General features: G+C 45.3%; 1 protein-coding gene across 12 annotated transcripts in view; it reads right to left on the bottom strand.

The window, feature by feature from the left end:
- Positions 1-16,524, bottom strand: part of LOC141139158 (DNA (cytosine-5)-methyltransferase 3A) — a 390,588-nt gene that overhangs the window by 112,878 nt on the left and 261,186 nt on the right. Inside the window, exon 1 of one of the 12 annotated variants that reach the window (XM_073625043.1) lies at positions 13,359-13,502. The exons of 9 other annotated variants lie outside the window; for them this stretch is intronic. The gene's annotated coding sequence lies outside the window, so the exon portion shown is untranslated. Of the gene's footprint in view, positions 1-11,860; positions 13,104-13,195; positions 13,327-13,358; positions 13,503-16,524 lie in introns of those variants that run through there. 2 more of the 12 variants (XM_073625044.1, XM_073625045.1) reach the window with 2 other exon arrangements.

The raw sequence follows: 16,524 nt of genomic DNA, 5'->3' as shown, positions 1-16,524 counted from the left end.
AAACTATCACATCATTTTCCTGGTCATAAAGGGGCATACAAAAGCTAGTACCAAAGTGGTTACCTGTCATTTTGCCCCATATGACAACCTGCGCAGATTTACCTAATTAAAAAATGTTAACAAAAACTATCAACACCCTCTAATGTTTTTATTCCCAAGTACGGGGCTCAGCTACTCTAGGATCACGATCACTCTGCACTCCCATCTGTCTCCTGCTGTTATCAGAGTGTCATCTGGTGGGTCACTAAGTCTCCAGACCTCATGTTTGCAGCAGAATTTATGGAGTAGCATGGATGTCACCATCTAATCTAGGTTAACATGGCTTCCTGTTTCCCCCCCAGACGTCCCGAATCTCCGTTCCCAGAAGTATTTACACCCTGCACCTGACACTCTACATAACTCACTATTTCACCAATACAATGAGGCAATAGCACTGGAAACCGCGGCTGTCTGCCATGGATGAACCCGACCACAAAACAAGAACGTAATGCTTTCCAGGAAACCTCGCAACTGAGAGAGCCTGATAGAAAGCCTATTTTACTTTCATCTGATTTTTATATAATGCACATTTATCTGAGTCTCCATTCGATTTGTTAAAGGATTCTCAACTGTACAACCTCATGGTATAAAAACTACGAGGTTGTGTACTTTGCAAGCGCAGTTGCACTAATTTTCCTTAGTAAATGTAATGTAATAAAGATTCACTTTTGTAAGGAATACCCAATCAGGCACAGCAATTAGATGATGGAAATTAGTAGAGCTTTACCACATTCACTAAGCTCTGGGAAAAATGAGGGAAAGTCCACTTGCATAGTGCACAGTCTATTTGCCTTTAGTAAACCCACTTTGTTTGAAACCAGGTAACACATGTCATTAATGTCCCCAAATCACCTTTGTTCCATCTCAGTGCTTCTGGTCTCCCTGCAGCCCTTTTTAAGCCTCTACATCACACGTGTCAATCACAAGGCCCACAGGCCGATTCCGGCCCACTAGGCCAGTTCATGTGGCCCTCTCACTGCTTTTTTTCAGCAGGAACGTGGCAGATCTCCGCTCCGCCACCTCCAGCTCTCGCAATCCGCTTCCCGCTCTAAGAAGCTTTCTGTGTTTATAAGGACAGCTTTCTCATCAGCGGCTCTCACAGATCCCTGCCTGTCCTCCACTCACTGTGGTGACAAGGGTGAGGGAGGTGTACTGTAGTGTGGGATGGGGCATCATGTGGTATGCTGCATTGTGATCCTTATGTGTGCCTGGGTGCACAGACACCAGCCAATGATCTCCCTGCAAGTGAGAGAGAGAGAGGCAGAGCCGCCTACACTGCCGAGAGGTACAAGAGGAGGGCTGGGCAGGTGTGTGATGCGAGGAAGTGGGGGAGATGAGGGCTATGGAGGGAGATGTGTGCAGAGGTGGGGGATGGGGGAGAGTGGTGCAGAGGTCAGAGCCGAAGAGAGGTCAAAGTGAAATGTGGACAGCCTGTAAAAGGGAGCTGAATCCTGCACAGTGTGCATAGCACAACCCTGAACTCTGCATTCTGTATGTAGCGCACCCCTCAACCCTGCACTCTGTACACAGCGCATCCCTGAACTCTGCACTCTGTATATAGCACATACCTGAACCCTGCATTCTGTATGAAGTGCACTCCTCAATCCTGCACTCTATACACAGCGCACCCCTGAACTCTGTACACAGCGCACCCCTGAACTTTGCACTCTGTACACAGCGCACCCCTGAACTCTGCACTCTGTACACAGCGCACCCCTGAACTCTGCACTCTGTACACAGCGCACCCCTGAACTCTGTACATAGCACACCCCTAAGCTCTGCATTCTATATGAAGCACACACCTCAACCCTGCACTCTGTACACAGCGCACCCCTGAATTCTGCATGTAGCATACCTCTAAACTCTGCACTATCTGCACAGGGCACCCCTGAACTCTGCACTCTGTACACAGCGCACCCCTGAACTCTGCATGTAGCGCACCGCTGAACTCTGCGTTATCTGCACAGGGCACCCCTGAACTCTGTACAAAGCGCACCCCTGAACTCTGCATGTAGCGCACCGCTGAACTCTGCACTATCTGCACAGGGAACCCCTGAACTCTGCACTCTGTATGAAGTGCACGCCACAACCCTGCACTCTGTACACAGGGCACCCCTGAACTCTGCACTCTGTACACAGCGCACCCCTGAACTCTGCACACAGCGTACCCCTGAACGCTGCATGTAGTGCACCCCTGCACTCTGTACATAGCACACCCCTGAATTTTGCACTCTGTACACAGCGCACCTCTGAACTCTGCACCCTGTACATAGAACACCCCTGAACTTTGCAACCTGTATGAAGCAGACTCCTCAACCCTGTACTCAGTACACAGTGCACCCTTGAACTCTGCATGTAGCGCACCCCTGAATTCTGCACTCTTTGCATAGGGCACCCCTGAACTCTGCACATAGCAAATCCCTGAATTCTGCACATAAAGTACTCCTGGTATGTATTCTCTCGTGGTTGGGTTCCTGCATCTGGACACATTTATATAGTTTTACAGATGCAACTGGACCTTGAGGGCAACCATAATTCAGTTTGATACCCCTGCTTTACAGTGCCTTGAAAAAGTATTCATACCCCTTGACATTTTCCACATTTTGTCATGTTAGAACCAAAAACATAAATGTATTTTTATTGGGATTTTAAGTGAAAGACCAACACAAAGTGGCACATAATTGTGAAGTGGAAGGAAAATGATAAATGGTTTTCAACATTTTTTACAAATAAATATGTGAAAAGTGTGGCGTGCATTTATATTTAGCCCTCTTTACTGTGATACCCCTAACTAAAACCTAGTGGAACCAATTGCCTTCAGAAAGCACCTAATTAGTAAATAGTGTTCACCTGTGTGTAATTTAATCTCAGTATAAATACAGCTGTTCTGTGCACTCAGAGGTTTGTTAGAGAACCTTAGTGAACAAACAGCATCATGAAGGCCAAGTAACACACCAGGCAGATCAGGGATAAAGATGTTGGGAAGTTTAAAGCAGGATGATTGTATAAAAAATATCCCAAGCTTTGAAAATCGCATGGAGCACTGTTCAATCCATTATCTGAAAATGGAAAGAGTATGACACAACTGCAAACCTACCAAGACATGGCTGTCCACCTAAACTGACAGGCCGGGCAAGGAGAGCATAAATCAGAGAAGCAGCCAAGAGGCTCATAGTAACTCTGGAGGAGCTGCAGAGATCCACAGCTCAGGTGGGAGAATCTGTCCACGGGACAACTATTAGTCTTGCACTCCACAAATCTGGCCTTTATGGAAGAGTGGCAGGAAGAATGCCATTGTTGAAAGAAAGCCATAAGACGTCCCATTTGCAGATTATGAGAAGCCATGCGGGGGACACAGCAAACATGTGGAAGAAGGTGCTCTAGTCAGATGAGACAAAAATTTTACTTTTTGGCGTAAAAGTAAAATGCTATGTTTGGCAGAAAACTAACACTGCACATCACCCTGAACTCTCCATCCCCACTGTGAAACATGGTGATGGCAGCATCATGTTGTGGGGATGCTTTTCTTCAGCAGGGACAGGGAGCTGGTCAGAGTTGATGGGAAAATGGATGGAGCCAAATACAGGGCAATCTTAGAAGAAAAACTGTTATACCCTGTACACACGATCGGACATGGATCGGACATTCCGAGAACAAAATCCATGGATTTTTTCCGACGGATGTTGGCTCAAACTTGCATACACACGGTCACACAAAGTTGTTGGAAAATCCGATCGTTCTGAACGAGGTGACGTAATACACGTACGTTGGGACTATAAACGGGGCAGTAGCCAATAGCTTTAGTCTCTTAATCTATTCTGCACATGCGTGGCACTTTGTGCATCGGATTTGTGTACACACGATCGGAATTTCCGACAATGGATTTTGTTGTTGGAAAATTTTATAGCCTGCTCTCAAACATTGTGTGTCGGAAATTCCGATGGAAAATGTGTGATGGAGCCCACACACGGTCGGAATTTCCGACAACAAGGTCCTATCACACATTTTCCATCGGAAAATCCGACCGTGTGTACGGGGCATTAGAGTCAGCAAAAGACTTGAGACTGGGGAGGAGGTTCACCTTCCAGTAGGAAAACGACCCTAAACATTCAGCCAGAGCTACAATGGAATGGTTTAGATCAAAGCATATTCATATGTTAGAATGACCCAGTCAAAGTCCAGACCTAAATCCAACTGAGAATCTGTGGCAAGACTTGAAAATTGCTGTTCACAGACGCTCTCCATCCAATATGACAGAGCTTGAGCTATTTTGCAAGAAAGAATGGGCAAAAATGTCACTCTCTAGATGTGCAAAGCTGGTAGAGACATCCCCAAAAAAGACTTGCAGCTGTAATTGCAGCAAAAGGAGGTTCTACAAAGTATTGACTCAGGGGGGCTGAATACAAATTCACACCACACTTTTCACATATTTATTTGTAAAACATTTGAAAAACCATTTATCATTTTCCTTCCACTTCACAATTATGTGCCACTTTGTGTTGGTCTATCACATAAAATCCCAATAAAATACATTTACGTTTTTGGTTGTAACATGACAAAATGTGGAAAATTTCAAGGGGTATGAATACTTTTTCAATGCACTGTACATGCACTCCAGCAAAACCTTTTTTGTACGATGTTTGCATGTAACGTCTATGCTACATTTACATGCATACAGGTTATATGTACGTTACTGGCTGCCGCCCCTGCTGCTCAGGGGCCCACATATCAACAATGTGTAATCAGCTGTGCCTGCACTGGCAGTCATTAATTAATGACTGAAGGCTGGTCATTCTGTGCCTGTATCGCTGCATGAATGCCTCATGACTGCAAGTGCTGCCCATTACACATTGCCGATATGCTAGTCCTGAGCAGCAACAGCACTAAATGGTATAAACGTTTACATACGTACAGCATCAAATATGATCCTTACACAGGACCTAGGATGCCAATTTTTCCAATTCTATACAGCTATACATTGAAGACCAAAATGGACCTGTGTGCATGGGCCAACAGTATAGAATACGTTCAGGTCACATAAATGATGTATCTGAATGCAGATAATTGTATGGCCGTCTGCATGAGCCCTCATACTGCTCTCTCTTCCTATCAGCATCCTCCTTGTCAGCACATGATCTGATTGGCTCTTTGTGCTGCTTCTTCCTCTGACACTACAACCCTGCTGTACAGGACTGCAGGAGACTGAGACCAGGTCATATTCAGGTACTTACACAGCTTGTGTTTAAAAATAAGTGTTATGATGTAATAATGATTACAAAGCTGTGCTGTGTCTTTTATATCTGCCCGAACGTCAAAACCATGAACAAAAAATGATTTTTTTTGCCATTTTTTTCCCCCTTTTTGTGCCAATTTGCAGCACATTCTGACGCTGCAACCTTTCCGAGTCAAACATTTGTAAACTGGGAAGAAACTATAGTGATTGTGAAGTAAAATAAGGGAAAATGCAGCAGAATAGCCATTATTCCCATACTGGTTCCCCCCGCCGTCTTAGCACTATGGTGAAAGGAAGGGGCCCAGGAGGGGCTGGGGCCCCATTGTGAGAGGAATGGGGCCCAGGAGGGGCTGGGGGGCTCCTAACATGTGATGTGAAGTGGAAAGGGAGGGGGATTGAGGAGTTAAGGGACTCTCAGGAGCTCAAACACAGGGTTGGGGGGGGGGGGGGGGCAGAGTAAAGCTGCCAGGTAGAGGAGGGAGAGGGGGGGGTCTGCTGTAATTATAAGATGACCTGTCATTTATTATTCCTGTACAGAGTGAAGCCAGGCGAGGGCAATCACTTTATAACGAGTGGACATTACAAAAGAATTCCAAGCATATAGAAAAAAAAAAACTTGTCCAGACGACATTACAGAAGTTTAGTTTAATCTGCTTATATTTTACCTTCCCTGGTTCCTCCCTCATCAACACATTACCAGCATTTTTAAATAAAACCTTTTTCACTATCATTACATTACACTTTATTTTGGACCCAGCAATGTCATTACCGGGCCTCTGTGCCCCCCTATGCAGTGCAGGCAGAACATGGCTGGTGGGAGGGGCCGGCAGGGAGCCGTACAAAGCTTCCTGAAAACATTACAACGCCCTGCCTCAGTACTGGGCTGTGCTTCTGCGTTGTCACCCTTATCACATGCACCCTTGATGGGAATTACAAATGGCCATGCTGACAAGAAGTGGCTGAAAGAGACGGGAGGAGATCAGCAGCACTGAGATTTTTAAAAAAAGGTGGAAACATGTTTTTATGGACATGAATGGCAATGTTTTATAACACACAGTGCCTCCGAAAACCAAATGTCATCCAATATGCTTTAGAACCCACTTTAGGGCTTATTCCTGGCTGCATTGCAGAGTAAACAGGGCACATAGAAAGCAATCCAGGCAAAGCCTAACTACTCTTAAATATGCCCCCCCCCCACCCCTCCTGACACCTATGCTGTCTAACCTGTGTAAGAAAGATGGGGGGGAGAGAAAAAGCTGACAACGGACAGGCCATAGAAGCCTATAAGTGACATCAGCACTCTATGCTTTCCCAGACACCCAGACTGCAGGGGAACTAACACAGCAAAGAAGGTCAACTATCTTTTTGAGCTTTGTGCAATTATTAAATGCCAAACTGCATGTCCTGCTTGCCACGTTTAAGGTGCCACTAACAGTGAATGGCGGCAAAAGTGCGATATGTGTTTTTTTTTTAGTGTTTCGCACAATTTTGTGCATGCTGGCGCTCTACATAAGTGTGAATGCAGGCTTATGCCGCGTACACACGACCGGTTTTGCTGTCGGAATAAACTCTGAAGGTTTCTCCATGGAACTGATGGAATTCCGCTCAAGCGGTTTTGCCTACACACGGTCACACCAAAGTCCGACCGTCCAGAACACGGTGACATACAACACGTACGACGGGACTAGAAAAAGGAAGTTCAATAGCCAGTAGCCAATAGCTTCTGTCTCATACTTGCTTCAGGGCATGCGTCGTTTTTGGTCCGTCGGAACAGCATACAGACGAGCGGTTTTCCCGCTAGGAATTGGTTCCGTCAGAAATATTTAGAACATGTTCCATTTGTAGGTCCGTCAGAATTTTCGAAAAAAAGAGTCCGATGAGGCATACACATGATCGGAATAGACGATGAAAAGCTTCCGTCGGACTTTTTCTGTCGGACATTCCAATCATGTGTATATTAATACTATATATATATATTTTTTTTTTTTTTGGTTTTTTTTTTGTTTTTTCCCTTTATACAGTATCTCAGAAAAGTGAGTACACCCTTCCCATTTATTTAAACATATATCATTTTTTTCATGTGACAACACTGAAGAAATGACACTTTGCTACAATGTAAAGTAGTAAGTGTACAGCTTGTATAACAGTGTAAATTTGCTGTCCCCTCAAAATAACTCAACACACAGCCAATCATGTCTAAACTGCTGGCAACAAAAGTGAGTACACCCCTAAGTCAAAATGTCCAAATTGGGCCCAATTAGCCATTTACCCTCCCCGGTGTCATGTGACTCGTTAGTGTTACTAGGTCTCAGGCGTGAATGGGGAGCAGGTGTGTTAAATTTGGTGTTACTGCTCTCACTCTCTCATACTGGTCACTGGAAGTTCAACATGGCACCTCATGGCAAAGAACTCTCTGAGGATCTGGAAAAAAAAAGAATTGTTGCTCTACATAAAGATGGCCTAGGCTATAATAAGATTGCCAAGACCCTGAAACTGAGCTGCAGCAAAGTGGCCAAGACCATACAGGTTCCACTCAGAACAGGCCTCGCCATGGTCGACCAAAGAAGTTGAGTGCACATGCTCAGCGTCATATCCAGAGGTTGTCTTTGGGAAATAGACATATGAGTGCTGCCAGCATTGCTGCAGAGGTTGAAGGGGTGGGAGGTCAGCCTGTCAGTGCTCAGACCATACATCACACACTGCATCAAATTGGTCTGCATGACTGTCATCCCAGAAGGAAGCCTCTTCTAAAGATGATGCACAAGGAATCCCACAAACAGTTTGCTGAAGACAAGCAGACTAAGGACATGGATTACTGGAACCATGTCATGTGGTCTGATGAGACCAAGATAAACTTGGCCTGATTCAGTCATATACACAGCTGGCCTGAGGCAGTGAGTTACACACTTGGCCTAATACAATCAGATACACACCTGGCCTGATACAGTCATATACACACTGGATGTGATGCAGTCAGATTCACTTCTGGCCTGATAGAAATAAGCACCTGTTCAGATACAGATACACACTTAACATGATACACATACTGTATACACCTGGCCTGATATATAGTCAGTTACATACAGTTATAAAGGAGCTGACTCACTACAGTCCAATACAAATCCACCTACTCACATCTGCTACAGTAAGACAGTCAGTCGTAAAGCAGATCTCTTCTGCTACAGTCCGATACGCAGCCACCTGAAACAATGCATCTCTGTCTGTCTTAGTTACGCCATGATTAGACACACCTTCCATGATCTCACCTACCTTCTACTGCCATTACACCTAGCCTGCTACAGTCAACCCCACAATCTGAAACATACCTGGTCCTGCACAGTATACTTCACACCTGGACACATACAGTAAATTCACCTGGTTCTATACAATGTGCTCTAAACCTAACCACACATAGTACATTCTACACCTGGTCCCGTACAGTATATACCACACCTGGTCCCGTACAGTATATACCACACCTGATCCCGTACAGTATATACCACACCTGGTCCCGTACAGTATATACCACACCTGGTTCCGTACAGTATATACCACACCTGGTACCACACAGTGTTCTACACACTTTGTCCCAAACAATATGCTCTACACTTAGTCCTGCAGGGCATATGCCATACAGTGTACACACCTGACCCTGCACAGTATACTCCACACCTGGCCCTATACAGTATACTCCACACCTGGCCCTATACAGTATACTCCACACCTGGCCCTATACAGTATACTCCACACCTGGCCCTATACAGTATACTCCACACCTGGCCCTATACAGTATACTCCACACCTGGCCCTATACAGTATACTCCACACCTGGCCCTATACAGTATACTCCACACCTGGCCCCATACAGTATACGCCACACGTGGACCCATACAGTATGCTCCACACCTGACCCTGTAGAGTATACTCCACACCTGGCCTCATACAGTATACTCCACACCTGGCCCCATACAGTATACTCCACACCTGGCCTCATACAGTATACTCCACACCTGGCCTCATACAGTATACTCCACACCTGGCCTCATACAGTATGCTCCACACCTGACCCTGTAGAGTATACTCCACACCTGGCCCCATACAGTATACTCCACAATTGGACCCATACAGTTTACTCCACACCTAGTCTCATAAAGTATGCTCTATGCCCGACCCTGTACAGTATACTCCACACCTGGTCTCATACAGTATGCTCCACACCTGACCCTGCACAGTATACTCCACACCCGGCCCCATACAGTATACACTCCACACCTGGCCCCATACAGTATACACTCCACACCTGGCCCCATACAGTATACACTCCACACCTGGTCTCATACAGTATGCTCCACACCTGACCCTGCACAGTATACTCCATACCTGGTCCCACTCTGTACACCTGTCCTCCTATAGTATACTCAATACCTGTTTCTGCACATTATAGTATATTCTACACCTGGCCCTATACAGTATACTCCACACCTTGCCCCATACTGTATACTCCACACCTGGCCCTGTACAATACACTCTACTCCTGGCCCCACACAGTATACTCTACAACTGGTCCTGCACACTATACTCCACACCTGGCCCCATACATTATACTCCACATCTGGCCCCATACAGTGTACTCCACACCTGGTCTCATACAGTGTACTCCACACCTGACCCTGTAGAGTATACTCCAAACCTGACCCTGTACAGTATACTCCACACCTGACCCTGTACAGTATACTCCACACCTGACCCTATACAGTATACTCCACACCTGACCCTGTACAGTATACTCCACACCTGACCCTGTAGAGTATACTCCACACCTGACCCTGTACAGTATACCAGTATACTCCACACCTGACCCTGTAGAGTATACTCCACACCTGACCCTGTACAGTATACTCCACACCTGACCCTGTAGAGTATACTCCACACCTGACCCTGTAGAGTATACTCCACACCTGACCCTGTAGAGTATACTCCACACCTGACCCTGTAGACTCTACAGGGTCAGGTGTGGAGTATACTCTACAGGGTCAGGTGTGGAGTATACTCTACAGGGTCAGGTGTGGAGTATACTCTACAGTGTAGAGTATACTCCACACCTGACCCTGTAGAGTATACTCCACACCTGACCCTGTAGAGTATACTCCACACCTGACCCTGTAGAGTATACTCCACACCTGACCATGTAGAGTATACTCCACACCTGACCCTGTAGAGTATACTCCACACCTGACCCTAAAAGAGTATACTCCACACCTGACCATGTAGAGTATACTCCACACCTGACCCTGTAGAGTATACTCCACACCTGACCCTGTAGAGTATACTCCACACCTGACCCTGTACAGTATACTCCACACCTGACCCTGTAGAGTATACTCCACACCTGACCCTGTAGAGTATACTCCATACCTGACCCTGTAGAGTATACTCCACACCTGACCATGTAGAGTATACTCCACACCTGACCCTGTAGAGTATACTCCACACCTGACCCTGTAGAGTATACTCCACACCTGACCCTGTACAGTATACTCCACACCTGACCCTGTAGAGTATACTCCACACCTGACCCTGTAGAGTATACTCCATACCTGACCCTGTAGAGTATACTCCACACCTGAGCCTGTACAGTATACTCCACACCTGACCCTGTAGACTCTGACCCTGTACAGTATACTCCACACCTGACCCTGTACAGTATACTCCACACCTGACCCTGTAGAGTATACTCCACACCTGACCCTGTAGAGTATACTCCACACCTGACCCTGTAGAGTATACTCCACACCTGACCCTGTAGAGTATACTCCACACCTGACCCTGTAGAGTATACTCCACACCTGACCCTGTAGAGTATACTCCACACCTGACCCTGTAGAGTATACTCCACACCTAGCCCTGTACAGTATACTCCACACCTGACCCTGTACAGTATACTCCACACCTGACCCTGTAGAGTATACTCCACACCTGACCCTGTAGAGTATACTCCACACCTGACCCTGTAGAGTATACTCCACACCTGACCCTGTAGAGTATACTCCATACCTGACCCTGTAGAGTATACTCCACACCTGAGCCTGTACAGTATACTCCACACCTGACCCTGTAGAGTGTGCTGCACACCTGGTCCCTCACAGCCAGCTATAGGATGAATCTGAAGAGCACCTACTAGAATCCGTAAAACAAAAAATGCATTTCTACATACGGTATATGTATTTAAATCATCTCTTCTTTGTGATCGCAGCGGAGCAGTTGAGGACAGGACTTCACTACAGTATAACAATAACCATCTGCTGGCTATCAATTCAAAACATACATCGAGAGTAGAATACATAAAGACATGACCGGGTTTGACGCTGTTTACAAACAGGCAAAAGGCAGAACAGATGCAATGAATGTGACATTGTTGGAGGGTGTCCTGTAAATAATAACAACGGCAAATAATACGAAGGAGATTTTAGCAGCAAATCCCAGCTTGTGGTTTGTGTACCACAATTCACAGCACACTCCAAATATAACAACGTTTGTACAGGTTACACCCAGCACTGTATTGCCTCCGATAGGTATAAATCATCCAACCTGTTATCACCCGGGGGGGTGCTGCGGCACTGCCATCACAGATAGTCCATCTTTAGCCGGCTTGGAACCGGAGACCTTAACCCCGTCAAAGCTGCAGTCGTCTAACGCCACACCACCAACAAACGGGTTTTTCAACCATTTGATGCCCCCTGGTTCCTTGGTATGACGTTGTCTTCATCAGTTCCTCAACCAGGGGTACCCAGAGAAGGGGCTAATGCCATAAAGAACTGAGTGGCCACCACTAGGAATGACTCATTGATCTTGTGAAAACCAAAGTTGCCCAAAGTTGGCATCCTGTGAAAAGGACTATTAACCTGTAAGTGCCTACAGACCTTGTGAAAGAAGAGCAGCGCTACACCGGCATCACAAGAAACTTGGTTTAACCTCTGAAATGCCGGGGTTGCCCATTATAGAGGAACAAATCTTCACCCTATGGGCTTACTACTGAGTATTGTACATTCTCTATAATACTATAATGGTACAGCCAACATGAAGTACCCCATCGTAACCCCCTGAATGCCAGAGGTACTTAGCATGCCACAGCCATGTTTTGAAGAGAACCTGTCTAAATATGGAAGCTGCCATTGTTAAGCTGGATGAGGATTACCTTCTCTGGGGCTGACCTAGAACAGGCAAGCAACACCATGTGAACTCCAGTCCCAGGTCAGTGACCTGCTAGGTTGTGCAGTCTGGATTAGGGCCAACAATTCCCAGAGCCAGCAGCTTTAAGGGCACTTATTAATGCCCGCACTGTTTAGTATACGTTTTGTGTGTTAGGGCGCGCTGCGTTAAGGAAGCTTTGGCAGGACCGAGAACTGGACCTGGGCCATTTCGGCCATGCATTGCACCACAACGCACGCGGTGGTCATGTTGTATGTTCTTGAGCCTGCAAATTGCCAATGACATGGCATCACAAGGAGCATGTTCCTAATCCTGTGACTGACGTAGATGTCCTGTATGAAATTGCCCCCATAAGAGGCACATTTTAACTTGGCGAGAAGTTGAACCCCCTGATAACAGTACGCTGTCATTACCTTTTTTTTTTTACAGTGCCAGTAAAATACATCAACTGCCACTTTAAAAGAACATAATTTAACCCTGCAGGTACCTAGTTACGGCAAATAATATGCTTTAACCCTCTGCGTGCCCACAAGGAAAGGGTTCTTAACCATGTGAGTCTGGGTACAACACCACCGTCACTAGGAATCCCCCTTTCCTGGCACAGATGTGGGAGAAGGAAGCCTCAGTGCGCATCTTGGAGGAGGGTGCCAGCGCCATCCTCCTGCTTCAATCACAGGATGGAAAAAAAAAAAAAAAAAAAAAAAACAATCTTACTCAGCACTCTCTGTCCTCATTCGCTCCCCTTCTCTCGCTTTCTCTCACTTTCTCTCTCTCTCACTCACTTTCTCTGCTCTCCCCCACCACCACCACCACCAAAACATGGCCGCAAATGGCAAAAATAAGGAAATGATCCCAGGAAAGAGGTGAAGGGACATACCCATAAACCCTGGTGCTGTACAGCAGTGAGGATGCAGTCAGGTGTTGTGTCCTCCTCACGCCCCCCAACATCCCCCCTCTTCTCACACCCCCTCTCTCAGATATTGCAGCGAGATGGGAAGGGGGGGGGGGTGGGGGGTGGGATAGGTTGGGGGCCAAAGGGGGGAAAGAACTGAGAATTTTCTTTGTCTAAGAGAGCGGTTCACGTGCTGTCGGTGGAAGGTTGTGGTTGGCTGGGAAGGAGAAGGGGGGGGGGGGAGGGAGGGGGGGCAGCAGAAGCAAATGCTGGAACAGAGCCAACTCTGTCTGCAAACACCACAATGTGCTTCCTGCAAGGAGAAGGAACAGGCTGCGGACAGCCTGCAAAAATATAGAGACTGGCTCAGCCACACAGGGGCAAGCTCCCATGCCAGGCCAGGATCTGAAATGCAGCCGCTGGGTATCTTCTACAAGGCCATGCTCCTTTATTTGGGGGCCCATTTGCACTGTTGCATCATAAGGCTGGCGTTCTGACGCACTTTAACCCGTGTGTCGTGGTTCCCCATAATAAAGTGTCTATTCCAATCTCAGCGTTCCAGTGCAGTGCGTTTTTAAAAATAGGATTGTAGATTTTTTTCTATGTTTTAGGCTTGGTTCAAACCTATGTGTTTTTTAGTGCTTTTATGCAGAAACGCAGTACAGTTCATGCAACGTGGTTTTCTATGAGACACGTTCACATCTATGCTTTTTTCAGCTGCTGCGTTTTTAGAAAGGGTCAGGGCCTTTTTTTAAATGCAAAACGGTGCTTTTTTTTTGTAAGTTTTTTTTTTGGTTCAATAGACGTCAATGGAGAAGCTGCAGAAAAGCATGTAGTGCATTTTTGCAGCGATTTTAGTTTATAATTTTTTTAATCTGCCCAACAACAAATTGAGACAGCCTTGCTTAACAAGGGTATGATCTCTGATATAGGGATAAGCTAATTAATATTAGGGCAGACTTGGTAAACAAGGGTATGTTCATTTATTTACCAATCAGATAATCAATGAAAGAAGAGGCTTAGTGAACAGGGGCATGCTCCTTATACTAGGGACAGGTTAAATAACTTTATGAGAGGCTCATTTATTTACGGATAGGCTATTTAATACAGATGCAGGCTCTTTAAAGTGGTTGTAAACTTCAGACATGAAATATATAAACAAAGCATACCCTTCTATTGTTTGTGCATGTGTCCATCCAGAGCATTAAGTGTCATTTCTATCTGCTGCTTCCTTCCTCTGCTATCAGCATAAGTCACTTCTGACAAGTTTTCCTGACACCAAGAGAAAAATGGTGACAGGGGAGGGATCAGCAGCTGATTGACAGATTGTGTCCCTTCCCTCCAATCAGCTCTCAGAGCTCTCCTCACTGAGCTCTGCAGAGTAACTTCAGCTCTCCGCCCCCTTCATTCACTAATATAAGGATACGTTCAGTAATGTGGTGACAGGCTCACTCGTGTTGGGAAATTCCCCTTAGTATGAGAACATGATCATTAATGTAGGGACAGTCCCATTAACATAAGAGCATGATCTTTAGGGTAGGGACATGCTCATTTACTGTATACAGGACAGGGTTATTAATATGGGGACATGCTGATTAATGAATATAGGAACATGCTCATTAATGAATAAAGTGATAGGGTTACTAATATAGGGACATGCTCATTTACTGTATACAGGGACAGGGTTACTAATAGAGGGACATGCTCATTTACTGTATACAGGGACGGGTTACTAATATAGGGACTTGCTCCTTTACTGTATACAGGGACAGGGTTACTAATATAGGGACATGCTCATTAATGAATATAGTGACAGGGTTACTAATATAGGGACATGCTCATTTACTATATACAGGGACAGGGTTACTAATATAGGGAAATGCTCCTTTACTGTATACAGGGACAGGGTTGCTAATATAGGGACATGCTCCTTTACTGTATACAGGGACAGGGTTACTAATATAGGGACATGCTCCTTTACTGTATACAGGGACAGGGTTACTAATATAGGGACATGCTCCTTTACTGTATACAGGGACAGGGTTACTAATATAGGGACATGCTCCTTTACTGTATACAGGGACATGGTTATCAATATAGGGACATGCTCATTAAGTAATTAATATAGGGACAGGGTTTTAATATAGGGACATGCTTATTAATGAATATGGGGACAGGGTTATTAATCTAGGGACATGCTCATTTACTGTATACAGTGACAAGGTTACTAATAATGCTCATTAATGAATGTCAGGACAGGGTTATTAATATGCAAGAAAGAGGTATGTGCTTATTCAATAATACAGAGACAGGTTTATTAATTTAGGGACATTAATACAAAGGAGCGCTAATTAATGAAGGGCCAGATTCATTAAGAAAGGGATATATTCAGTAATATCAGGGCAAGCTCATGATTGTCAGGATATATGAGGACAATATAGGTGTATGTTGGAAAAGGATCATAGAGGAGGACAGACTCATTAATATAGAGACAAGCACATTAATACATGGGCATATTTAGGAGCATTAATAATATTGAGAAGGCTTTATTAATATTCAGAAATATTCTATAGTGGCAGGTTACACACATTAATATAGGGACATGCTAACTAATAAAGAGGCATGCATATTATTAAAGGTACATGATCATTAAAGTAGGAACTGAGTCTTCCGTACAGGGACAGGAACTGCTGTTCATAAAGAAACCTATACAAGAACACTCTCTCTCTCTCTCTCTTTCAGCCAGCCCTTGATCCAATGACAAGCCAAACAAGGTCAGTTAGACTTGGGACCCTGCTATGGTGGAGGGACTACAAGTATCAGCATGCCTTGCAGCTCTTCCAGCAGTTGAGGTTTATGTATAAATAAACAATAAAGTACAAAAGTTAAATGGAGCTGCATACATACCCGGCACTGAGGAACAGCAATGCAGAAATACAACTCAGGTCACCGGGGTCATGTACACACCACATTCCTTTCTACACCTCTGTAACTATTTAACCCTTGATGGACTGAGAATTTCTGATAAAAAAACTTGATGAGACTGAAAAGGTTTTACTACAGTCTACTCTGCGGGGGACAGTCGCTATCCTAGAGAAGTATTATGGACATAAAACATTATTTTGTTACATAACTTTAACACCTTTTTGAA

Source organism: Aquarana catesbeiana, linkage group LG04, assembly GCF_042186555.1.
Source record: "Aquarana catesbeiana isolate 2022-GZ linkage group LG04, ASM4218655v1, whole genome shotgun sequence".
NCBI classification, from domain to species: Eukaryota; Metazoa; Chordata; class Amphibia; order Anura; family Ranidae; genus Aquarana; species Aquarana catesbeiana.
The sequence above is the reverse complement of the archived record's forward strand: the minus strand, read 5'-3'. Positions and strand labels throughout refer to the sequence as shown.